Raw genomic sequence first — 27,555 nt, 5'->3', positions numbered from 1 at the left:
AGCATCCACAGTATTTTGCTATTATCCTTTTGTTACATTGATTGAGGGATAAACATTGGCTAGGACACCGGGGATATTTCCCCTCTTTCCCACATTACAACAGTGACTACACCTCAAAAGTACTTCATTGGCTGTAAAGCACTTCAAGACGTCTGCTGGTCATGAAAGCACTATATAAATGCAAGTCTTTCTTTCTCAAAATAGTGTCATGGGATCTTTTACATCCACCTGAGAGAGCAGACAGGGCCTCAGTTTAATGTCTCATCCGAAAGACGCCACCTCTGACAGTGCCTCAGTACTGCACTGGAGTGTCAGCCTGAATTTTTGTGCTCAAGTCTCTGGAGTGGGACTTGAACCCACAACCTTATGCCTCAGAGGCAAGAGTGCTACCATAGAGTCATAGATTTATACAGCACAGAAAGGGGCCCTTCGGCCCATCGTGTCCGCACCGGCCATCAAGCCCTGTCTATTCTAATCCCATTTTCCAGCACTTGGTCCATAGCCTTGTATGCTATGGCATTTCAAGTGCTCATCTAAATGCTTCTTGAATGTTGTGAGGATTTAATGCCTCTACCACCCTTTCAGGCAGTGAGTTCCAGATTCCAACCACCCTCTGGGTGAAAAAGCTTATCCTCAAATCCCCTCTAAGCCTCCTGCCCCTTACCTTGAAACTATGCCCCCTGGTTATCGACCCCTCTACGAAGGGGAAAAGTTCCTTTCTATCTACCCTATCTATGCCCCTCATAATTTTGTACACCTCAGCCTTCTCTGCTCTAAGGAAAACAACCCCAGCCTGTCCAGTCTCTCTTCATAGCTGAAACGCTCCAGCCCAGGTAACACCCCGGTGAATCTCCTCTGCACCCTCTCCAATGCAATCACATCCTTCCTATGGTGTGGCAACCAGAACTGCACTCAGTATTCCAGCTGTGGCCTAACTGGCGTTTTGTACAGCTCCATCATAACCTCCCTGCTCTTATATTCTATGCCTCGGCTAATGAAGGCAAGTATCCCATATGCCTTCTTAACCACCCCATCTAGCTGTCCTGCTGCCCTCAGGGATCTATGTACATGCACACCAAGGTCCCTCTGATCCTCTGTCCTTCCTAGGGTTCTACCATTCATTGTGTATTCCCTTGTTCGTCCTCACAAAATACATCACCTCACACTTTTCAGGGTTAAATTCCATTTGCCACTGTGCTGCCCATCTAACCAACCCGTCTATATTCTCCTGTAGCCTGAGGCTTCCCTCCTCGCTATTTATCACTCCACCAATTTTTGTCATCTGCGAACTTACTGATCATACCTCCTACATTCATATCTAAATCACTGCGGTACAGCACTGGACACAGGCTTCCAGTCACAAAAACAACCTTCGACCATCACTCTCTGCCTCCTGCCACTAAGCCAATTTTGGAGCCAATGTGCCAAATTGCCCTGGATCCCATGGGCTCTTACCTTCTTGACCAGTCTCCCATGTGGAACTTTGTCAAAAGCCTTACTAAAGTCCATGTAGACTACATCAACTGGACTGCCCTCATCCACACACCTAGTCACCCCCATCGAAAAATTCAATCAAATTGGTTAGACATGATCTCCCCCCTGACAAAGCTATGCTGACTATCCTTGATTAATCCTTGCCTCTCCAAGTGGAGACTAATTCTGTCCCTCAGAATTTTTTCCAATAATTTCCCTACCACTGATGTTCAGCTCACTGGCCTGTAATTCCCTGGTTTATCCCTACTACTACCCTTCTTGAATAATGGTACTACGTTAGCTGTTCTCCAGTCCTCTGGCACCTCCCCTGTGGTCAGAGAGATTCTGAAAATTTGTGTCAGAGCCCCTGCAATCTCCTCCCTTGCCTCACACAGCAGGCTGGGATACATCTCATCTGGGCCTGGGGTTTATCCACTTTTAAGCCCGCTAAAACCAATAGTACCTCCTCCCTCTCAATACTAATTTGTTCAAGTATATCACAATGTGGGCCAGGTGCAGCTGGGGGTGGGACTGGAAGCCGGAAACCATTGGCGGCGCGCATGGACGCAGCAGCTTTGTCTCTCCCGAGACTGTGCGTTTTTACCTTCTTCCTGTATCTCTTCTTGACTCTGCTCACGTGGGAATTGAGGGCGGACCTGCTGCACAGCCGGCAGACGCTCCTTGATATCGGGGTCGATTGCGTGCGGCTCACACTCGGCGCCACCGATCTGCCTCCCGACATCGCTCGCTCCCCGGGACCAGCGTGGTGTCCTCCCCCAGCCGGAAGTTGGCGCAGACCGCGCAAACAGAGGCGGGGCAAGAGGGCTGGAATCCACAACAGGTTAAAGAGGGCCCCACACAAACCCTCCCTCCCAAGTATTTTCCTGGCCAACGTTAGGTCATTGGAAAATAAAATGGATGAGATCAAACTTGATCGCTCCTCACAGAAAAGGACAAAGGAATGCTGCGCCATGATCTTCACAGAGACCTGGTTGAACAACGGCATCCCTGACACCACCATCCAGCTAGAAAGACGCACGGTCTTCCGCGCCGACAGAACTGCAGACTCCGGTAAGAGCAAGGGAGGCGGTTTGTGCATTTACACGAACAATGCCTGGTGCACTAACACGGACATAATCGATAGATCCTGTTCTGCTGATTTGGAATTCCTCATGGTAAGGTGCAGACCCTTCTACCTGCCTCGGGAATTCACGGCTGTTATCATCACTGCGGTCTACATCCCACCACATGCTAATGCCAAACTAGCACTGAAGGACCTCTATAGGGCCATCAGCGAACAACAAACTGTGCACCCAGACGGAGCCTTTATCATTGCCGGGGACTTCAATCACATCAACCGAAAATCTGTACTCCCGAAATTTCACCAGAATGTTTCCTGCCCCACAAGAGGGGAGAACACACTGGATCAAGTCTACACGAGCATTGTAGATGCTTATAAGGCCATTCCCTGCCCCCAGCTTGGGAAGTCTGACCACCTCTCCTTGTTTCTAGCCCCGGCATACAAACCGCTTATCAAGAGTGAAAACATCAGTAAGATCAGTGAAAGTATGGCCAGAGGGGGCAGTCTCAGAGCTTCAGGATTGCTTCGAACGCACTGATTGGAGCATATTTGCCCATACTGACATCGAGGAATACACATCCACAGTGCTATTCTACACCAACAGTTGCGTCGAGGTAGTCACGACCCATAAAAATATCAGGACATATCCCAACCAGAAACCCTGGATGAACGGGGAGGTCCGCTCGCTGTTGAAAGCACGCGATGTAGCATTTAAATCTGGCGACGCGGCAGCTTATAGTGCAGCTAGGACCAACCTAAAAAAGGGTATCAGGACTGCCAAAAGAAAACAGACACTGCGGATTGAGGATCATTTCCACAACAACTCGGACCCCCGGCGCATGTGGCAAGGCATCCAGTCTATCACCGACTAAGAGTAAAAACACCAGCCCCCTGGTTAGCGATGACTCCCTTCCGGAGGAGCTTAACAAGTTCTACGCTCGCTTTGACAGGGACAACAGGGAGCCGGCTACCAAAGCCTTGCTACCCCCGGAAGACCAGGTGCTCACTCTGTCCACCTCTGACGTAAGGGGTGTTCTACGCGGAGTGAACACACGAAAGGCTGCTGGACCTGACAGCATCCCTGGACGGGTACTCAAAGAATGTGATCAGCTGGCTGATGTCTTCACCGCCATCGTCAATCTGTCACTGGCCCAGGCAGCAGTCCCTACATGCTTCAAGACCGCCACCATTATTCCAGTGCCAAAGCAAACGGCTGTGACGTGTCTGAATGACTATCGACCTGTCGCACTCACACCCATCATAATGAAGTGTTTCGACAGACTGGTCCTGGCTCACATCAAAGCCAGTGTTCCCGCCTCTCTTGACCAACACCAGTTTCCCTATCGTGCAAACAGATCAACGGAGGATGCAATCACAACTGCTCTTCGTTCTGCATTGAAACATTTAGACGGTAAAGAGACCTACATCAGAATGCTGTTCATAGACTACAGCTCAGCATTCAACACCATCGTCCCCAACAAGCTGGCCACCAAACTCCACACTCTTGGCCTGAACACTTCCCTTTGCAACTGGACCCTGGACTTCCTAACTAACAGACCCCAGTCTGTCAAATTAGGTAACCACACCTCCCCCCCACCTGACCCTGAACACGGGGCCCCCACAAGGTTGTGTGCTGAGCCCCCTCCTCTACTCCCTCTTCACCCACGACTGTGTGGCTGTTCATGGTTCCAACACCATCATCAAGTTTGCGGATGATACCACGGTGGTAGGTCAGATCACCAACAACGATGAGTCAGCCTACAGGGAGGAGATCCAGTACCTCGTGAAGTGGTGCGCCGACAACAACCTGGCCCTTAACATCAAGAAAACCAAGGAAATCATTGTGGACTTCAGGAAGTCTAAAGGCGGAAGAGACACCCCCATCCACATCCAAGGGGCTATGGTGGAAAGGGTGGCCAGCTTTAAGTTCCTCTGAGTCCACATCACGGAAGACCTCTCCTGGTCCCTCAATACCCCTTCTTTGGTGAAGAAGGCTCAGCAGCACCTGTATTTCCTAAAGAGGCTGAAGGGATGCAACCGGTCACCCCGGATCCTCTCTAACTTTTACCGCTGCACAATAGAGAGCATCCTGACGAACTGTATCAGTGTGGTATAGCAGCTGTACATCCTATGACCGGAAAGCCCTGCAGCGGGTAGTCAAAACTGCCCAACGCATTACCGGCACCCGGCTACCGACCATTTAGAACATCTACCAGAAACGCTGTCTACGGAGGTCACTGACCATCATCAAAGACCCTACCCACCCCAGCCACAGTTTGTTCGCCCCCTTGCCATCTGGGAGATGCTACAGATGCATTCACACCCACGCGACCAGATTTAGGAACAGCTTCTTTCCCAGGGCTGTCATCCTACTGAACTCTGCTAATAAACTCTAAAGCCTGCACATCTGTCAATGCACTTTATTATGTTTATGTTACAAGCCAAATGTATGTTAAATGTCTTAATCAAAATGTACACTCTCGGGAGCCACAAGCTTACATTTCGTTGTACTGCACTTGTGCACTAACAATGACAATAAAGTTGATTATGATTATTATCCCCCTGCCTGATTTCTATGCCTGCATTGTCCTTCTCCATAGTGAACACAGATGCAAAATATTAATTTAAAACCTCACCTACATCTTCTGGCTCTACACACAGATTGCCACTTTGGTCCCTAATGGGCTCTGCTCTTTCCCTGGTTATCCTCTTGCCCTTAATATAATAAAACACCTTGGGATTTTCCTTTATTTTGCCCACCAGTGTTTTTTCATGACCCCTCTTTGCTCTACAAATTTCATTTTTAAGTACCCCACTGCACTTTCTATACTCCTCTAGGGCTTCCACTGTTTTTAGTCCTTTGTATCTGCCAAAAGCCTCCCTTTTTCCCCCCCAATCCATTCTTGTATGTCCCTTGACATCCAGGGTTCCCTGGGCTTGTTGGTCCCACCCTTGAACTTTACGACAACATGTTGGCGTTGTACTCTATTTTCTTTCTGAAAGACTCCCAGTGCTCTGATGTGGATTTTCCTACAAGTAGCTGATCCCAGTCCACTTTGGCCAGATCCTGCCTTCTCATATTAAAAATCGGCCTTCCCCCAATTTAGAACCTTGATTTCCGGTCCATCTTTGTCCTTTTCCATGACTACCTTAAATCTCACCGAATTATGGTCACTGTCACCAAAATGCTCTCCTACCACTTGCCCTGCTACATTCCTTCAAATTAGGTCCAGTACCGCCCCCTCTCTTGTAGGACTTTCTACATGTTGGCTGAAAAAGCTCTCCTGGATGCACTAAGAATTCCACACCCTCTAAGCCTTTCACACTGTGACTATCCCAGTTAATATTGGGGAAGTTGAAATCCCCAACAATTATTACCCTATTATTTCTACACTTCCCAGTGATTTGCCTACATATCTGTTCCTCTATCTCCCCCTTACTGTTTGGGGGCCTATAGTACACTCCCAGCAAAGTGCTTGCCCCCTTTTTGTTTTTAAGTTCTACCCATATGGCTTCATTAGAGGAACCTGCTAAGATATCATCCCTCCTTACAGCAGAAATTGACGCCTTGATTAATATTACTAACCTGATTTTTGGTCAACTCTTGGAGTATTCGCGTTTAATAAATCTCCGGGAGAAGGAGTCGCTTCACTTGTACTGGTTCCTGCGGCCTGATCACCTTCCCCAGGAGCAGGGCCTTGACCCTGACTTTGTTCACTTGTACCTGTTCCTGGGGGCTGATCACTGACCCCACGAGCAAGGCCTTGATTCTGGGGGGTGTTTTATTGTTTTACTTAAGAGCCGAGCCCCATCAGGGCGAGCGCGGGAGGGCCGGGGGTGGCGAGCGCGGGAGAAACATAGAAGATAGGAGCAGGAGTAGGCCATTCGTCCTTCGAGCCTGGTCCGCCATTCAATGAGATCATGGCTGATCATCCAAATTCAGTACCCTGTCCCTGCCTTCTCCCCACATCCCTTGATCCCTTTAGCCTCAAGAAATATATCCAACTCTTTATTAAATATATTTAATGAACTGGCCTCCACCGCCCTCTGTGGCAGAGAATTCCACAGGTTCACCACTCTCTGGGTGAAGATATTCCTCCTCATTTCAGTCCTAAGTGGCTTACCCCTTATCCTTAGACTATGACCCTTGGTTCTGGACTCCCCAGCCAACAGAAACATCCTTCCTGCATCTAGTCTGTCCAGACCTGACAGAATTTTATAGGTTTCGATGAGATCCCCTCGCAATCTTCTAATCTCCAGTGAGTATAAGCCCAATCGACACAATCTCTCCTCATACGTCATTGCTGCCATCCCAGGTATCAGCCTGGTGAATCTTCGCTGCACTCCCTCTGTGGTGTATGTGCCTTTAAGAGCCCCTGTGTACTGTAATGCCGGTAGTGGCCACTCAGGCTATATAAGCCTGTATCGTGTCTTGTGTCCATCAGTTCACCTCCAGACTTTGTCCAGTAAACACCTGTAAACCAACTCCTGCATTCCGGTGTCTTCATGAACACATGGATACAACAGTGGCGACGAATTGGAAACGGACTTACCTGCAATTCGGCAGCACCTCAAGGAGATCGATTCTTCAGACAAAGGAAGAAGAAAAAAAAAAGAAAAAACTGTGGTTTCACCAGCTAGCCGGGCTGGTGGCAGGTACTGCAATAATCCTTCCTGGGCGGCGGGCTGGGGCTCGATCGGCTGGCTCTACAGCGGGGCCAAGCAGTGAAGGCGCAGGCAAACAGAGACGAAGGGTGGAGCACTCGGGAGACGGCCAGCTCTGCAAAGCAGGTCGGCGTTCGGACGCGGAGGGAGGGTAAGTCCCAGAGAGTCCGGCGGGAACAAGTCTCCGACTATTAAAAATATTTGTATAATTAAAACCGCAGAGAACAGCGTTGTCAGCAGCAGCAACAGCGGCAGGAAAGCGCAGGAGGCGCCATTTTTATTTCCAGCAAGGAGGAAGGGAAAGCGCGGAAGGCGCCATTTTTTTTTCAGGATGCCCAAGACTGGCAATATTACTGCTTTCGATGGTGATGTGGAGGATTGGACCACATATGTAGAAAGAGTGGAGGTATATTGCACAGCAAATGAAATAGAGGATGATAAAAAAGCATCGATACTCCTGAATCTAATGGGCGCAAAGACATACGGGCTGTTACGAAACTTAATCACTCCAGCCAAACCGATGGACAAGAATTTTAAGGAAATTGTTGATACCCTACAGGAGCACTTAAACCCAATACCGCTGCCGATAGCGGAACGGTTCAAATTCTTCAGGAGGAATCAGCACAAGAATGAAAGTAACGCTGATTACCTCACCGAATTAAGGAAGCTATCAAAGCACTGCCAACTCGGAGCAGGACTGGCAGATTCTCTTCGAGACAAATTCGTCTGCGGTCTCCTAAATGAAGAAACACAGAAAAGGCTACTTTCTGAGAAAGATTTAACACTGGACAAGGCTTTCAGTGTGGCTGTATCATACGAAGCAGCAGCAAGAGGAGCTGCAGAGATACAGCACAAGCCACAGGATTTCGGCACCCATGAAATGACACAGGGTTGAGAGAGATGTTATCGGTGCGGCAGATCCACCCATGACCAGAGGGACTGCTGGTTCAAGGACAAAGCATGCAGGCAATGCGGAAAGATGGGACACATTGCACGTGTATGCCGATCTGGAAAAAAAAATCCACTGACAAAAAAAAAAAATCAATAAAGTACAAAAAGGTACAAATGATGACGGACAGTAGCTCCGAAGACCAGAAGAGCGATAGCGACTCCGGAAACAAGAGACTAAGCGGTCTCAAATTACATAATGTAATTGTCAAAGAAGATTACCAGACCATTTGGGTTACCCTCACAATAGCAGGGTCCCCAGTTAAAATGGAGCTAGATACAGAATCAGCTCTGACTGTCATAAGTCGACAGGATTACGAGCGGCTATTTCCGCACATACCCTTGAAAGACACATCCATTATCTTAAAAACATATACGGGGCAGAAAGTATACCCCAGAGGGAAAATAAGGGTGCCTGTTGTATACAACGGCAAAGAAATACAGAAGTTGTATTTATATGTTCTGCAAAATGGCAGTCCACTGCTGTTGGGACGTGAATGGATCAGAAAGATACATTTAGACTGGCACTCCATTCAGGCACTGACGGTGACCAGTAAGAAAAAAAATGATGACGTCATACCTGAACGATTGAAAGACATCTTGGCCAACGCCAAAGAAATGTTTCAACAGGAACTAGGAACCTTGAAAGGCGTCACTGCCTCAATAAAAGTGGAAGATGCGGCAATTCCCAAGTTTTTTTAAGGCAAGGCCGGTGCCATACGCAATTCGTCCAGCAGTCAAGGCAGAGCTGGAGAATTTGGAAAAGGCAGGCGTATTATCCAAGATAGATTGGAGCGAGTGGGCAACACCCATCGTCCCTGTCATGAAGAAAACGTTGAATAATGATAAATCTGAAGAACAGAGAAAAATTCGCATCTGTGGGGACTTCAAGGTGACTGTAAACCCGGTCCTTCACACGGTACAGTATCCTCTTCCGAGGATAGAAGATATTTTCGCCTCACTATCCGGAGGGAAACGTTTCACAAAAATTGACTTGGCACAGGCGTATCTACAGATGGAGGTTGAGGAGGCCTCCAAAAAGTATCTCACAATAAACACACACAAAGGCCTGTACCAGTGCAATCGACTGGTTTTCAGAATAGCATCAGCTCCAGCTATCTGGCAAGGGGCTATGGAACAAGTCCTGCAAGGAATTCCTGGGACTCAATGCTACCTAGACGACATCCTTGTAACAGGAGAAAATGACAACGAGCACCTTGCCAATTTGGAGCAGGTGCTCACTAGGCTGAGAGAACGGGGCCTACGAGCAAACCGCCCCAAGTGTGAATTTTTCCAGAAACAAATATCATAGTGGCCACATAATTAACGAAGAAGGGTTGCATAAGTCCCCTGAAAAAATTGAAGCGGTCATAAAAGCCCCAGCACCTGAAAATGTCTCACAATTACGGTCGTTCCTGGGATTCATAAATTACTATCATAAATTTTTACCGAACTTGTCAACTGTTCTGCACCCTCTTAACGAACTGCTACAAACGGGAGTAATTTGGGAATGGAGCGAGGACTGTAAACGTGCCTTCCATAAATGTAAAGGCTTGATCACGTCCAAGGAAGTTTTGGCTCATTACAACCCATCACTGCCAATCAGACTGGCATGCGATGCATCCCCTTACGGCGTAGGAGCGGTATTATCGCATAGATTCCCTGATGGCTCGGAGCGGCCGATAGCTTTTGCGTCACGCTCATTGAACTCAGCTGAGCGTAACTATGCCCAGATCGACAGGGAAGCACTCAGCCTGGTATGGGGAGTGAAGAAATTCAACCATTACCTACATGGACAAAAATTTACCTTATTGACTGACCATCAATCCCTCGTCTCCATATTCAACCCTAAAAAGGGCGTTCCCATTATGACAGCACAAAGGCTACAGAGGTGGTCCCTTTTCCTAGGGGCACACCGATATGACATAGAATACAACGGATCAAAACAGCATGGAAATGCTGACGGTTTATCGCGTCTACCGTTACCAACGGTAGAAGAAGCACCTACAGTAGACCCAGTGGAAATGTTCCACTCTACCATAGTAGATTGTCTACCAGTAACAAATGCTGCCATTGAAAAGAAAACGAGAAATGACCAGACTCTCTCACGAGTCTACGATTTAACAGTGAAGGGATGGCCAACACATGGCGAACCACTGTTGCCAGCATTCTCGCAAAGAGGAGAACAGCTGTCAGTGTGTCAAGGAACCTTGCTGTGTGGATCCAGAGTGGTGATTCCACCCAAACTCCAGGATAAAGTGCTAAAGGAGCTTCACGAGGGGCATCTGGGTGGAGTGAAAATGAAAATGAAGAACTAGCCAGAGCGTTTGTGTGGTGGCCAGGTATCGATGGAGACATCGAAGAAATGACCAAGGGCTGTCTAGGATGTCGGAAGGTCCAAAACGCCCCACCACAAGCCCCTCTACATCCATGAGAATGGCCCTCATCTCCATGGCAAAGGGTACACATCGACTTTGCTGGTCCATTTATGGACTCCATGTTCTTAATCGCGGTTGACGCACACTCCAAGTGGCCGGAGGTAATAAAGATGTCCTCCACCACCATGGAAAAAACCATCACAGTATTAAGGACCATATTTGCCAGGAATGGGCTGCCTGAACAGATCTGTTCTGATAATGGACCACAATTTGTGTCCGAAGAATTCAGAAAGTTCTTAAAAAAAACAATGGGGTTAAGCACTATACATCCGCCCCATACCATCCCGCCACCAATGGATTGGCTGAAAGGTTTGTCCAGACCTTCAAGAAGGCCATAAAGGCTATGGGTAATGAAGGCATCAATCTACAGCATAAGGTAGATAACTTCTTGTTTGCCTACAGGAATGCAACACATATGGTTACAAACCAAACTCCAGCCATGATGTTTTTCAATAGAAGACTAAGATGCCGGCTGGATTTGATCAAGCCAAACATCAGAAGGGACGTAGAGAACCGGCAATTTCAAGGCATGAATGAAAGGCCAACTAGAACCTTCCAGATAGGTCAAAAAGTTTTGGCCCAGGACTACCGTACCGAGAAATGGCAGCCTGGAACTATTTGCACACGACTAGGACCACTGATGTATACCGTGGACATTGGAGAAAGCATAATAAGGCGCCATGCTGACCAGATCAGAGTCATCCGAAAAGGGACAACCTACACCACCACTCTATACGCCTAATGATGAAGTAGAGATACCCATAGCATCTACCTCCGATCCGGTGATACTGGAACCAGATGAACCCGGCATTGGCATTCAAGCCGAATCGACCTTACCAAGAGAACCTACTACACCACCGAGGCGTTATCCGGACCGAGTCAGGAAGCCTCCAGAGAGACTGACTTATAATTGATTAACTGCAGCAAATGTTTAGATTATTGTTCTTGTACACATGTTAATAACAATTACTTAAAATGTTATGTACTGGTTGTCTAAAAGGGGAGGAATTGTGGTGTACGTGCCTTTAAGAGCCCCTGTGTACTGTAATGCCGGTAGTGTCCACTCGGGCTATATAAGCCTGTATAGTGTCTTGTGTCTGTTAGTTCACCTCCAGACTTTGTCCAGTAAACACCTGTAAACCAACTCCTGCATTCCGTGTCTTCATTAACACACGGATACAACACCCTCCATGGCCAGAACGTCCTTCCTCAGGTAAGGTGACCAAAACTGCACACAATATTCAAAGTGCGGTCTCACCAAAGCCCTTTACAACTGTAGCAAGACATCCTTGTTCCTGTACTCAAACCCTCTTGCTACGAAGGCCAACATACCATTTGCCTTCTTAACCGCCTGCTGCACCTGCATGCTTACCTTCAGCGACTGGTGCACAAGGACACCCAGGTCTCGTTGCACTTCCCCTTCTCCCAATCTATTGCCATTCAAATAATAATCTGCCTTCCTGTTTTTGCCACCAAAGTGGATAACCTCATTTATCCACATTATAGTGCATTTGCCATGTTTCTGCCCAATCACCCAACCTGTCCAAATCGTACTGGAGTTTCACGACATCCTCCGCACAGCTTACCCTCCCACCCAGCTTTGGGTCGTCTGCAAATTTGGAGATATTACATCCAATTCCCTCGTCCAGATCATTAATATATATTGTGAATAGCTGGGGTCCAAGGACCAATCCCTGCGGTACCCCACTAGTCACTGCCTGCCACTCGGAAAACGACCCGTTTATTCCAACTCTTGCTTTCTGTCCGCCAACCAGTTCTCTATCCAAGTCAATACCTTGCCCCCAATCCCATGTGCCTTAACTTTGCACGCTAATCTCTTCTGTGGGACCTTATCGAAAGCCTTCTGAAAGTCCAAATACACCACATCCACTGGTTCTCCCCCATCCACCCTGCCAGTTACATCCTCAAAAAACTCCAGTAGATTAGTCAAGCATGACTTACCTTTTGTAAATCCATGTCGACTTTGTCCAATCCTGTCACTGCTTTCCAAGTGCTCTGCTATTACATCTTTTATAATACTCTAGCATTTTCCCCACTACCGATGTCAGGCTTACCGGTCTATAATTCCCTGCTTTTTCTCTACCACCTTTTTTGAATAGTGGGGTAACATTAGCTACCCTCCAATCCATGGGTACCGTTCCAGAGTCCATCGAGTTCTGGAAGATGACCAGCAAGGCATCTACTATCTCTAGGGCCACTTTCTTAAGTACCCTGGGATGTAGACCATCAGGCCCTGGGGATTTATCGGACTTCAGTCCCATCAATTTTCCGACAAATACTGATTTCTTTCAGTTCCTCCCTTTCATCAGACCCTATGTTCCCCGGCATCTCTGGGAGATTATTTGTGTCCTCCTTTGTGAAGACAGAACCTAAGTATGTATTTAGTTGGTCTGCCATTTCCTCATTTCCCATTATAAATTCCCCTGATTCTGACTGTAAGGGACCTACGCTTGACTTCACCAATCTTTTTCTCTTCACATATCTATAAAAGCTTTTACAGTCAGCTTTTATGTTCCCTGAGAGCTTACTCTCATTCTATTTTCCCTTTCTTAATTAATCCCTTTATCGACTCCTAAACTGCTCCCAATCCTCAGGATTATTGCTTTTTCTAGCCAATTTATATGTCCTCTCCTTGGATCTTAGGCTATCCCCAATTTCTCTTGTGACTCAACCGTGGCTAACCTTTTTTGTTTTATTTTTATGCCAAACTGGGATGAACAAATTCTGTAGCTCATCCATTCGGTCTTTGAATGTGTGCCATTGCCGATCCACCGTCAACCCTGAGTGCCATTCCCCAATCAATCCTACCCAACTCGCTCTTCAGACCATCATAGTTTCCTTTATTTAAATTGAGGACCCTTGTCTCTGAGTCAACTACTTCATTCTCCATCTTAATGAAGAATTCGATCATATTATGATCGCTCCGACCCAAGGGGCCTCGTACAACAAGATTGCTAATTAATCCTTTCTCGTTACATAATACCCAGTCTAAGATGGCCTGATCTCTGGTTGGTTCCTCGACATATTGGTTCAGGAAACCATCCCGTAAACACTCCAGGAATTCCTCCTCCACAGTATTGTTACTAATTTGGTTGGCCCAATCTATATGTAGATTAAAGTCACCCATGATGACTGCTGTGCCCTTATTGCAAGCTTCTTTAATTTCCCTTTTAATGCCATCCCCAACCTCCGCCTTACTGTTTGGAGGTCTATATAACACTCCCACTAATGTTTCTTTCCCCCTTAGTATTTCTCAATTCTACCCATACAGATTCCACATCATCAGAGCTAATATCCTTCATTACAATTGTATTAATCTCTTCTTTAACCAGTAATGCTACCCCACCTCCCTTCATTTTTGCCTATCTTTCCTGAATATCGAATACCCCTGGATGTTGAGTTCGCAGTCTTGGCCATCCTTAAGCCACGTTTCCATAATCCCAACCAAATCATATTTGTTTACCTCTATTTGCACAGCCAATTCATCCACCTTATTACAAATGCTCCTCGCATTAAGACACAAAGCCTTCAGGCTTGTTTTTTTAATGCTCTTAGACCTATTGGAATTATTATTTACTGTGGCCACGTTTGATTTAAACTGTTAATTTCTCTGACTGCCACTTTTGTTTTTCTCCTTCCTATCTTTTGCTTTTATCCTTGTTTTCCTTTCCTCCGTCTCCCTGCTCAGGTTCCCAACCCCCTGCCATTTTAGTTTAAACACCCCCCCCCCCGCGAAACAGTGCTAGCAAACCACCCCGCAAGGATATTTGTCCCGCTCTGGTTCAGGTGCAACCCGTCCGACTTGTACAAGTCCCACCTTCCTCAGAAGCAGACCCAGTGATCCAGGAAACTAAAGCCCTCCCTCCTGCACCAACTCTTTAGCCACGCATTCATCTGCTCTATCCTCCTATTCCTATACTCACTAGCACGTGGCACCGGGAGTAATCCAGAGATTACAACCTTTGAGGTCCTGCTCTTTAATCTGCTACCTAGTTCCCTAAATTCTTGCTGCAGGACGTCATCCCTCTTCCTACCTATGTCTTTGGTACCAATGTGAATCACGACCTCTGCCTGTTCACTCTCCCCTTCAGAATGCCCTGCAGCCGTTCAGTGACATCCTTGACCCTGGCACCAGGGAGGCAACAAACCATCCTGGAGTCACATCTACGGCCACAGAAACGCCTATCTGTTCCCCTTATGATAGAATCCCCTACCACTATTGCTCTCCCACTCTTTTTCCTCTCTTCCTGAGCAGCAGAAGCACCCCTGGTGCCAGGAAGTTGGCTGCTGCTGCCTTCCCCTGGTGAGTCATCCCCCTCAACATTATCCAAATTGGTATACCTGTTTGAAAGGGGGATGACCACAGGGGTCCCCTGCACTACCTGCCTGCTTCTATTGCTCCGCCTGGTGGTCACCCATTTCCCTTCTGCCTGTGCAGCCCTACCCTGCGGCGTGACCAACTCATCAAACGTGTAATCCACGACCCTCTCAGCATCGTGAATGCTCCACAACCCATCCATCCGCAGCTCCAGTGCCTCAATACGGCCCGTTAGTAGCTGCAGCTGGATGCATTTCTGGCACACGTGGTCATCAGGGACACTGGCAGCGTCCCTGAATTGCCACATAGAGCAAGAGGAGCACAACACGGGGCTGGGCTCTCCTGGCATGACTTACCCCTTTAATTAATTTAAATTAATTCAATACCACCAGTTAAAAATATACTCTAGGGCGCTTATTTACCAACTGTCCCCACTACACCACAGAGACCCAAGAAAATATAAACCGCAGAATTTAAGCTTGTCTCACTGCTCCCGACACCAGCCTCTGCAAAGAAAGCCCACGAAAGTGAGTTTAAATACTCTCTGGGTCTCCGGTCTCACTGCTCCTGACACCAGCCTCTGTAAAGAAGGCCGGGGGGGGGGGGGGGGGCGTGGGCGAGCGCGGGAGGGCCGGGGGCGGGGAGCGCGGGAGGGCCGGCGAGCACGGGAGGGGTGGCGCGAGCGCAGGGGGGGGGGGGGGCGGCGAGGGGTCCATCTCCAGGAGCAGTGTGTATCTGAGTCAATGGGACTCTGACCTTTCTCCCCAGTCCATCTCCAGGACCAGTGTGTATCTGAGTCAATGGGACTCTCTTTGACCTTTTCCCCCCAGTCAATCTCTGGAAGCTCTTTGAATCGGAAGAGTTCTCTCCGGTTGGTGCTCTCACAATCCTGTGTTGGTTCACCTGCTGTCGTTCCTCAGTCTGCAATCCCTGTTTACTCTCAGCTGTGGACCTTTCTCAATCACTCAGTCTTTCACCGGGAGATCTAATTATGGCAAGACTGAAAATAACAACATGAATAGTGTGAAGTAATGTAATGTAGACTTTTCTGCAGCTTAATAAAAATAAAAGTTTGGGTCCGAGTGCTTCTGTCTGATGTTGTCCCTTTTCTCAGATCCCCGCCCGCCTGGGCTTCCAGCAAATCACCAAAGTTCTGGATAGAAATGTACAATTTCCCTGTGCTTTAGGCAAACCGAAGCTGGGGCCATCTTTCCCAGGTAACACAGTCTGATCTCACTGGGCCCACCCTCCCCGGGTTACACACTGTCTGATCTCACTGGGCCCATCCTCCCCGGGTTACACACTGTCTGATCTCACTGGGCCCACCCTCCCCGGGTTACACACTGTCTGATCTCACTGGTATTTCTTTTCCATAACTCCATCCTCTTGCCAAACCCAGTTTCAAGGCCGAGTATTTAGTTTGGAGATTTTCCTCAGTAAATTTCCGGCCTCCTGAGACTCTCCCATTTTCACTGCTCTGGTCGGAAATGCACCATTTTGTGTCCAAACTGCCAATGATCCCACCGCGCCCTCCACCCCCGGACCAGCCCCTGTATTGTGAGCCGGTTCAGCTCATTCCCCGGGACCTGATGAACCCACCGCGCCCTCCACCCCCGGACCAGCCCCTGTATTGTGAGCCGGTTCAGCTCATTCCCAGGACCTGATGAACCTACCACGCACTCCACCCCTGGACCGGCCCCTGTATTGTGAGCTGGTTCAGGTCATTCCCCGGGACCTGATGCTGACAGGAACCTCCCCTCCATTACAAACCGGTTCTGTTGCACTTTACCCTCCCTCCCTGTGATATAAAACATTAGAACTGAGACTTCCGCATTCTCACTCCTGTAGACGGAAACGCGCCATTTTCTGTGCGGAGTTACGAACCAGAGCGGTGACCCTGTGACCCTCCCTCGCTGTGATCTAAACTCGGGGCTGAGCAGCCACTGTCGGGCCGGGTGTTGAATGGAGCAGAGTTCCCTCAGTCACAGAGTAGGCCCTGTAACCCAGGCAACCAGCCTGTGTCTGACCCTCACTCACCGATCAACCCGTCCCGCGCGGGATGGCAAGGCCGCGGCACTGCCGTCCCGCGCGGGACGGCAACACAGCAGGAGAGTATCACTATCGCTCCCCTTAAACACCTCAATTAGATGACCCCTTGATCTTCTATGTTCAAGGGAATAGAAGGCTAGACTGTGCAACCTGTCCTGATAATTTAACCATTTTAGCTCAGGTATCATCCGATGAATCCCCTCCAACGCCAACATCTCTCTTTCCTGAGGGGCAGTGCCCAGAACTGAATAACATGTGGGACAATATTCACTACTCAAAAATATATTGTGACAGAGATTATCAAATTTTAAAAGAACCATTACCAAACCATAGCAAGAGGAAGTCTTACAAATTATATGTATCTATACATAACCTACTGCTCAGAACCAACAGGTTCCTACTCCTGGACTGCCGAGTACACAGACAGGAGTTTACACTGAATGTTTCACAGACTTTCAGATATAAATTGGAGCCCAGGCCTCTGGCACTGAGATCTGACAGATTGTTACCCTGACAACAGAGGAAATCACTCACCGACAATAACTGAAAACAGAAATAACAAAACCAACATCACATGTTCGGAGTTTAGTGAAGAACATTAACCCTGAACATTCAGCTAGCATTTCTATCCATGAAGCTGCGATTCCAATAACGGATTTTTACACCACCAGACCTGACACTGCGGGTTTACTGAATCCACCGTCAGTCCCAGCTGTACAGAACATTAAGCAGTGCCACATTTACAGAAATACATCAATACAATAGTCACATTGTTGGAGATTCACCCTGTGACCGCTGAAAATCAGATTGTCTTAAACCATCTAAATCTGTTAGTTCTCGAATTGTATGTATCCATGCACCTGGATCATGGGACCAACAAGAAACTTTTTTCTGACAGCACAAAATAATTTTACTAATAATCAGTAAAATATAAGATTTACGTATCATTTTATCAGTTTATACTTAAATGCTAATCATGTAATTCAACTACCATCGTGAAATTCAGAAATAGATTTACTGATAGAACATAACTCAGTAAATCCAGCGTCCAGTTCAGAATTGTAATTCACAACTGAGTGCCGTTTGTCACGGAGTGCAGCTTGGAACAGAAACATAGAAGATAGGAGCAGGAGTAGGCCATTCGGCCCCTCGAGCCTGCTCCGCCAATCAATGAGATCATGGCTGCTCATGCAAATTCAGTACCCGGTCCCTGCTTTCTCCCCATATCCCTTTAGCCTTAAGAAATATATCTAACTCCTATTTGAATATATTTAATGAATTGGCCTCTACTGCCTTCTGTGGTAGAGAATTCCACAGGTTCACCACTCTCTGGGTGAAGAAATTCCTCCTCATTTCTGTCCTAAATGGCTTACTCCGTATCCTTAGACTGTGACCCCTGGTTCTGGACTCCCCGACCATCGGGAACATCCTTCCTGCATCTAGTCTGTCTAGTCCTGTTAGAATTTTGTAAGTTTCAATGAGATCCCCTCATTCTTCTAAACTCCAGCGAGTACAAGCCCAATTGACCCAATCTCTCCTCATACGTCATTCCTGCCATCCCAGGTATCAGCCTGGTGAATCTTCGCTGCACTCCCTCCATGGCAAGAACTTCCTTCCTCAGATAAGGCGACCAAAGCTGCGCACAATACTCAAGGTGTGGTCTCACCAAGGCCCTGTACAACTGCAGCAAGACATCCTTGTTCCTGTACTCAAACCCTCTCACTACGAAGGCCAACATACCATTTGCCTTGTTAACTGACTGCTGCACCTGCATGCTTACCTTCAGCGACTGGTGCACAAGGACACCCAGGTCTCGTTGCACTTCCCCTTCTCCCAATCTATTGCCATTTAGATAATAATCTGCCTTCCTGTTTTTGCCACAAAGTGGACCACCTCACATTTATCCACGTTATATTGCATCTGCCATGTTTCTGCCCAATCACCCAACATGTCCAAATCATCCTGGAGTTTCTCGACATCCACCTCACAAGGGACCTACGCACGACTTCACCAAACTTTTTCTCTTCACATATCTATAGAAGCTTTTGCAGTCAGTTTTTATGTTCCCTGCAAGCTTACTCACATACTCTGTTGTCCGCCTCTTAATTAATCCCTTTGCTGAATCCTAAACTGCTCCCAATCCTCAGGTTTACTGCTTTTTCTGGCCAATTTTTATGTCCTCTCCTTGAATCTTACGCTATCCCTAATTTCCCTTGTTAGCCACGGTTGAGTCAACTTTTTTGTTTTATTTTTATGCCAAACAGGGATGAACAAATTCTGTAGTTCATCCATGCGGTCTTTGAATGCTTGCAATTGCCTATCCACCGTCAACCCTTTGAGTGACATTCCCCAATCAATCCTACCCAACTCGCGCCTCATACCATCGTAGTTTCCTTTATTTAAATTCAGGACCCTAGTCTCAGTCAACTACTTCACTCTCCATCTTAATGAAGAATTCTATCATATTATGATCACTCTGACCCAAGGGGCCTCGCACAACAAGATTGCTAATTAATCCTCTCATTACATAATACCCAGTCTAAGATGGCCTAATCTCTAGTTGCTTCCTCGACATATTGGTCCAGGAAACCATCCTGTATACACTCCAGGAATTCCTCCTCCACAGTATTGTTACTAATTTGGTTAGCCCAATCTATATGTAGATTAAAGTCACCCATGATAACTGCTGTGCCCTTATTGCACGCATCTCTAATTTACCGTTTAATGCCATCTCCAACCTCCGCATTACTGTTTGGGGTTCTGTATACCACTCCGCCTAACGTTTTCTGCCACTTGGTATTTCTCAATTCTACCCACACAGATTCCACATCATCAGAGCAAATATCCTTCCTTACAATTGTGTTAATCCCTCTTTAACCAGCAATGCTACCCCACCTCCTTTTTGCCTTTCTTTCCTGAATACTGAATACCCCTGGATGTTGAGTTCCCAGCCTTGGTCACCCTTGAGCCATGTTTCTGTAATCCCAATCATATATCTGTTTACCTCTATTTGCGCAGCTAATTCAGCCACTTTATTACGAATGCTCCTTGCATTAAGACACAAAGCCTTCAGGCTTGCTTTTTAATGCTCTTCGACCTTTTAGAATTATTACTTACTGTGGCCATATTTGATTTAAACCCTTGATTTCTCTGACTGCCACCTTTGTTTTTCTCCTTCCTGTCTTTTGCTTCTATCCTTGTTTCCCTTTCCTCTGTCTCCCTGCTCAGGTTCCCAACCCCCTGCCATTATAGTTTAAACCCTCCCCCAGAGCACTAGCAAACACTCCCCCTAGGACATCGGTCCCGGTCCTGCCCAGGTGCAAACTGTCAGTTTTGTACTGGTCCCACCTCCCCCAGAACTGGTTCCAATGTCCCAGGAATTTGAATCCCTCCCCCTTGCACCATTCCTCCAGCCACATATTCATCTGAAATATCCTTCTATTGCTACTCTGACTAGCACGTGGCACTGGTAGCAATCCGGAGATTACTACCTTGGAGGTCCTATTTTTAAATTTACCTCCTAACTCCCTATATTCATCTTTCAGGACCTCATCCTGTTTTTTTACCTATATCGTTGGTACCTATATGCACAACGACAACTGGCTGTTCACCCTCCCCTTCCAAAATGTTCTGCAGCCGCTCTGGAAACATCCTTGACCCTTGCACCAGGAGGCAACATACCATCCTGGAGTCACGTTTGTGGCCGCAGAAACGCCCATCTGTTCCCTACAATAGAATCCCCTAATACTATAGCTCTCCCACTCTTTCCTCCCGTCCTGTGCAGCAGAACCACCCATGGTGCCAGGAAGTTGGCTGCTGCTGTCTTCCCCCGATAAGCCATCCTCCCCAACAATATCCAAAGCGGTATATCGGTTTGAGAGGGGAACAGTCACAAGGGACCCCTGCACTACCTGCCTGCGCTTACTACTCTGCCTGGTGGTCACCCATTCTCTTCCTGCCTGTGCAGCCTTTACCTGCGATGTGACCAACTCCCTAAATGTGCTATCCACGACGTCCTCAGCATCGCGAATGCTCCAGTATGTATCCACTCGCAGCTCCAGCGCCACAATGCGGTCTGTCAGTAGCTGCAGCTGGATACACTTCCCGCACACATGGTCGTCGGGGACACAGGAAGTGTCCCTGATTTCCCACATAGTGCAGGAAGAGCATACCATGGCACAGAGCTCTCCTGTCATGCCTTACCCTTTAATTCATTCAAATTAAATTAAAAGTGAGGCAGGTATGGGGACCCAGGAGGTGGGGGAGCCTCAGCCTTTGCAATTGTCCAACAGGTTTGAGGTTCTTGCGGCCTGTATGGATGAAAGCGGTGGTTGCAGGGTGGATGAGCAAACTGACTGTGACACCGAGGTACAGGAAGCGATTCAAGCGGGGGGAGTTAATAGGAATATAGTGGTAATAAGGGATAGCATAGTCAGGGCGATAGATACAGTTCTCTGCGGCCAAGAGCGAGAGTCCAGATGGCTGTGTTGCCTGCCCGGTGCCAGGGTTCAGGATATCTATTCTGGGCTAGAGAGGAACTTGCAGTGGGAGGGGGAGGAGCCAATGGTCGTGGTCCATGTAGGTACCAACGACACAGTTAGAACTAGGAAAGCGGTTCTGCTGAGAGACTGAGCAGCTAGGGGCTAAATTAAAAAGCAGAACCTCAAGGGTAATAATGTCTGCATTGTTACCTGAGCCACGAGCAAATTGGCATAGGGTAAATCAAATTAGAGAGATGAATGTGTGGCTCAAAGACTGGTGTGGGAGAAATGGGTTTTGATTCCTGGGGCACTGGCACCACACTGGGGAAAGTGGGATCTGTGCTGGGACCAGTGTTCTGGCAAGTCATATAACTAGGGCGGTAGAGAGGGTTTTAAACTAAATAGTGGGGCAAGGGATCAAATTTGGGAAGATGTGGTAAATGAAAGAGTAGAGACAAGGCAATAGAGAAAGGTATTAATATGGGAAATGATAAATAGGCCGTGACAGGAAGGGACAGAGAGTACAAATCGAAGATTAAATCAACAGTTAAGGCTAGAGGTTACAAAAATAAAAGGACAAAACTAAAGGATCTGCATCTGAATGCACGTAGCATTCAAAACAAAACAGAGGAGCTGATAGTGCAAATAGGAATAAATAAGTATGATCTGATCGCCATTACAGAAACATGGCTGCAGGATGACAGATTGGGTCCTGAATATTGAAGAGTACGTGACATTTAGGAAGGACCGAAAGCTAGGAAAAGGTGGAGGGGTGGCTCTGTTAATTAATGATGGTATTAGCACAATAGAGAGGGATGACCCAAGTTCAGGAAACCAGGATGTAGAAGCGGTTTGGGTAGAGATGAGAAATGATAAAGGCAAGAAGTCACTTGTGGGAGTGGTGTACAGGCCCCCTAACAGTAACCACACGGTAGGATGGAGTATAAAGGAAGAAATAATGGGAGCTTGTCAGAAAGGTATGGCAATAATCATGGGGGATTTAATCTACATAGAGACCGGAAAAATCAGATGGGCAAAGGTAGCCTAAATGAGGAGTCCATAGAATGTTTTCAGGATAGTTTCTTACAACAGCACGTTCTGGAGCCAACCAGAGAGCAGGCTATACTAGACCTGGTATTGTGCAATGAGATAGGATTAAAGACCTCATAGTGAAGGTGCCCCTAGGTAGCAGCGATCATAATATGATTGAATTTTACCTTCAGTTTGAGGGAGAGAAGAGTGGGTCCAAGACTAGTATTTTAAACTTAAATAAGGGCAATTACAAGGGCATGAAAGCAGAGCTAGTTAAAGTGAACTGGCAAATTATGTTAAGGGATAGGTCAATAGAGATGCAGTGGCAGACATTTAAGGGGATATTTCAGAATACACAGAATATATACATTCCAACGAGAAAGAAAAATTCCAAGGGGAGGACCCACCATCCGTGGTTAACTAAAAAAATTAACGATAGTATGTAACTTAAAGAAAAAGCATATAATTGCGCAAAGATGGCTGGCAGGTCAGAAGATAGGACAGAATACAAAAAACAGCAAAGAGTGACTAAAAGATTAAAAAGGAGAAAAATTAGAGTACCAGAGATGGCAGCTGAATTGTACAGGTATTTTGTATCGGTCTTCACCATAGAGGATACAAGTAACATCCCAGAAATAGCTGTAAATCAGGAAATGGAAGGGAGGGAGGAACCAGTGTGTATCTGAGTCAATGGGACTCTCTGACCTTTCTCCCCAGTCCATCTCCGGGACCAGTGTGTATCTGAGTCAATGGGACTCTCTCTGACCTTTTCCCCCAATCGATCTCGGGAAGCTCTCCAGTTGGTGCTCACAATCCTGTGTTGGTTCACCTGCTGTCGTTCCTCAGTCTACAATCCCTGTTTACTCTCAGCTGTGGACCTTTCTCAATCACTCAGTCTTTCACCGGGAGATCTAATTATGGCAGGACTGAAATTAACAACATGAATAGTGTGAAGTAATGTCATGTAGACTTTTCTTCAGCTTAGTAAAAATAAAAGTTTGGGTCCGAGTGCTTCTGTCTGATGTTGTCCCTTTTCTTAGATTCCCGCCATGCCCGCCTGGGCTTCCAGCAAATCACCAAAGTTCTGGATAGAAATGTACAATTTCCCTGTGCTTTAGGCAAACCGAAGCTGGACCCATCCTCCCCGGGTTACACACTGTCTGATCTCACTGGGCCCATCCTCCCCGGGTTACACACTGTCTGATCTCAGTGGGCCCATCCTCCCCGGGTTACACACTGTCTGATCTCACTGGGCCCATCCTCCCCGGGTTACACACTGTCTGATCTCACTGGGCCCATCCTCCCCGGGTTACACACTGTCTGATCACACTGGTCCCATCCTCTCCGGGTTACACAATCAGAGAAATTTACTGCACAGAAGGCTGCCATTCGGCCAATCTTGTCTGAGCCGGCTGACAAAGATCTATCCACCCTAATCGCACTTTCCAGCACTTGGTCCGTAGCCTGGTAGCTTACGGCACTTCAAGTGCATATCCAAGCAGTTTTTAAACGTGATGAGGTTCTCTGCCTCTACCACCCTTTCAGGCAACAAGTTCCAGACCTCCACCACCCTCTGGGTGTAAAAAACTCACCTCAAAACCCCTCTAATCCTTTGACCATCTGCTTTAAATCTATGCCCCCCTGATTATTGACCCTTCTGCTAAAGGAAATAGGTCTTTCCTATCCACTCTATCTAGGCCCCTAATAATTTGATACACCTCAATCGAGTCTCCCCTTGGCCTTCTCTGTTCCAAAGAAAACAACCCCAGCCTATCCAAACTTTCCATAGCAAAAATTCCCCAGCCCAGGCAAAATCCCCGTAAGTCTCCTCTGCACCCTCTGTAATGCAATCACAGCCTTCGTGTAATGTGTTGACCAGAACTGCACGCAGTATTCTAGCTGCGGCCTAGCTATACAGTTCACGCATTACCTCCCAGCTCTTATATTCTGCGCCTCGGTTAGTAAAGACCTTTCTCCCCAGTCCATCCACTAGAGGGTGCAGAGCAGATGTAATTTTTTTCACCCAGAGGGTGGTGGGGGTCTGGAACTCACTGTCTGAAAGGATGGTCGAGGCAGAGACCCTCAGCACATTTAAAAAGTACTTGGGTGTACACTTGAAGAGCCGTAACCTACAGGGCTGTGGAGCAAGAGTCTGCAGGACGGGTTCATGGAATCCATTCGGGACAGTTTCCTGGAACAAAATGTCATGGAACCAACAATGTTACAACTTGTATTGTGTAATAAGACAGGGTTAATTAGCAATCTCATAGTAAAGCATCCTCTGGGGCAGAGTGATCATAATATGTTAGAACTTCACATTAATTTTGAGAGTGACTTGCCCAAGTCCGAAACTAGTGTCTTAAACTTAAATAAAGCCAATTACATAGGTATGAGGGGCGAGTTGGCTGAGATAGATTGGAAAAATAGATTTAAAAAAGGTATGGCGGTAGATAAGCAGTGGCTAGCATTTAAAGAAATATTTCATAATTCTCAACTAAAATACATTCCATTGAGAAACAAAAACTCCACGGGAAGTGATCCAACCATGGCTAACTAAAGAAGGTAAGGATAGCATTAGATTGAAAGAAGCTTATAATGTTGCAAAGAATAATAGTAAGCCTGAGGATTGAGAGTTTCAGAAACCAGCAAAGATTGACCATAAATTGATAAAAAAGGGAAAAAATGCAATGACAGAAAACTAGCAAGAAATCTAAAAGCAGATTGTAAGATTTGCTGCAAGTATGTAGGAAGGGAGTAGCAAAAGTAAACATTGGTCCCTTAGAGGCTGAGACAGGAGAAATTATTATGGGGAATAAGGAAATGGCAGAAACGTTAAACAAGTATTTTGTATCTGTCTTCACAGTAGAAGACACAAAAAGCAGACCAAAAATGGTGGGGAACCAAGGGTCTAATGAGGGTGAGGAACTTAACGTAATTCATATAAGTAGAGAAAAAGTACTAGAGAATCTAATAGGACTGAAAACCGACAAATCCCCTGGACCCGACGGCCTACATCCTAGGGTTGTAAAAGAGGTGGCTGAAGAGATAGTGGATACATTGGTTTTGATCTTCCAAAATTCCCAAGATTCTGGAATGGTCCCAGCGGATTGGAAGGTCGCAAATGTAACACCGCTATTCAAGAAAGGAGGGAAGAGAGAAAACAGGGAACTACAGGCCAGTTAGCCCGACATCAGTCATTCGGAAAACACTGGAATCCAGTGTTAAGGAAGTGGTATCAGGGCACTTAGAAAAATCGTAACATGATTAGGCAGAGTCAACATGGTTTTATGAAAGGGAAATCATGTTTGACAAATTTATTAGTTTTTTGATGGTTACTAGCAGGGAGATAAAGTGGAACCAGTGGATGTAGTATATTTGGATTTCCAAAAAGGCATTCGATAAGGTGTCACATAAAAGGTTATTGCACAAGATTCGGGCTCATGGGGTTGGGGGTAATATAGTCGCATGGATAGAGGATTGGTTAACAGACAGAAAACAGAGAGTAGGGATAAACGGACCTTTTTCAGGTTGGCAGGCTGTAACTAGTGGGGTGTCGCAAGGATCAGTGTTGGGGCCTCAGCTATTTACAATCTATATTAATGACCTGGATGAAGGGACAATGTGTAATGTATCCAAGTTTGCTGACGCTACAAATCTAGGCGGGACAGTAAGCTGTGAGAACACAGAGAGTCTGCAAAGGGATACAGATAGACTAAGTGAGTGGGCAGTAAGGTGGCAAATGGAGTGTAATGTAGGGGAATGAGAGGTAATCTCATTGAAATATACAAGATTCTGAAGGGGATTGACAGGGTAGATGCTGCGAGGTTGTTTCCCCTGGCTGGAGTGGCTAGAACTAGGGGGCATTGTCTCGGGGCATAGTCTCACAACGTGGACCACTTTCCATACCTCGGGAGCCTACTGTCAACAAGGACAGACGTTGACGACGAAGTCCAACACCGCCTTTAGTGTGTCAGTGCAGCCTTCGGTCGCCTGAGGAAGTGTGTTTGAAGACCAAGACCTCAAACCCCACACTAAGCTCATGGTCTACAGAGCAGCAGCGATACCCGCCCTGCTGTATGCCTGAGAGACACGGACCATGTACAGCAGGCACCTCAAAGCACTGGAGAGGTACCACCAACGCTGCCTCCGCAAGATCCTGCAAATCCATTGGCAGGATAGGCGAACCAACATCGATGTTCTCGCTCAAGCCAGCATCGAAGCTTTGACCACGCTCGATCAGCTCCGATGGATGGGTCACATTGTCCGCATGCCCGATACGAGACTCCCAAAACAAGCGCTCTACTCGGAGCTCCGGCACGGCAAGAGAGCCCCAGGTGGGCAGAGGAAACACTTCAAGGACACACTCAAAGCCTCCTTGAAAAAGTGCAACATCCCCACCAAGACCTGGGAATCCCTGGCCCAAGACCGCACAAAGTGGAGGAGAAAAATCTGGGAAGGTGCCGAACACCGAGTCTCTTCCCACGCCCCTTCGCCCCAATGTTCCCAGAGATTGCCTGAGAGAGGCCGGCGCTGCTGTAAATGTCGGAGATTCTCTGATCCACACTCACCGCACCATCCGCCGCTCCTCAGTCCCGCCGCCATTTTATCTCCTTCCTCAAAGCGGAGCCTCATCCGGGGACTGCGAGCAGCAACGAGCATGCGCACTGCGGCCACGCAGCCGCGCCTAAAGTCCCTCACTGAGTCCGTCTCTTCTATTGGCTGCGACTCGTAGATTGACAGCTGCGTTCACCAATCGCAGCCCGCAACGCCTCGGGGCCCCGCCCACTGTGTTAAAATGCCGCCGCCAGCTCCGGGGTCACGTGGCCCCTGATCGGCCGTTCAACCGCCTCAGCGCGCGGGTGACTTCATAGCCCCGCCCACCGGCGAGCCCTTGTTGCCCAAGGTGCCGGCCGACTGCTGTCCCTTCTCCCCGGGCGGGCGGGCGGCGGCTGTCCTTCCACCGGGGGCCCGACTCTTCTCTAACTCTGTTCTCCAACTGCTCCTCCCCGCTCCGGGCTGCGGCTTTTATAGCAGCCGCCGGCCCCGCCC

The 27,555-nt window shown here is 47.5% G+C and overlaps 1 protein-coding gene across 1 annotated transcript in view; it reads right to left on the bottom strand.

Moving 5' to 3' along the window:
* Window positions 1-27,555, bottom strand: part of LOC147091836 (uncharacterized) — a 1,030,142-nt gene extending 1,002,587 nt beyond the window's left edge. Inside the window, exon 1 of the mRNA XM_085976902.1 lies at window positions 27,075-27,555. The gene's annotated coding sequence lies outside the window, so the exon portion shown is untranslated. The remainder of the gene's footprint in view (window positions 1-27,074) is intronic.

Source organism: Somniosus microcephalus, unplaced genomic scaffold (assembly GCF_052327205.1).
Source record: "Somniosus microcephalus isolate GS21.2 unplaced genomic scaffold, FLI_Smic_1.0 unresolved_chr3, whole genome shotgun sequence".
Taxonomy (NCBI): domain Eukaryota; kingdom Metazoa; phylum Chordata; class Chondrichthyes; order Squaliformes; family Somniosidae; genus Somniosus; species Somniosus microcephalus.
This window is presented reverse-complemented; position numbering and strand designations above follow the sequence as displayed.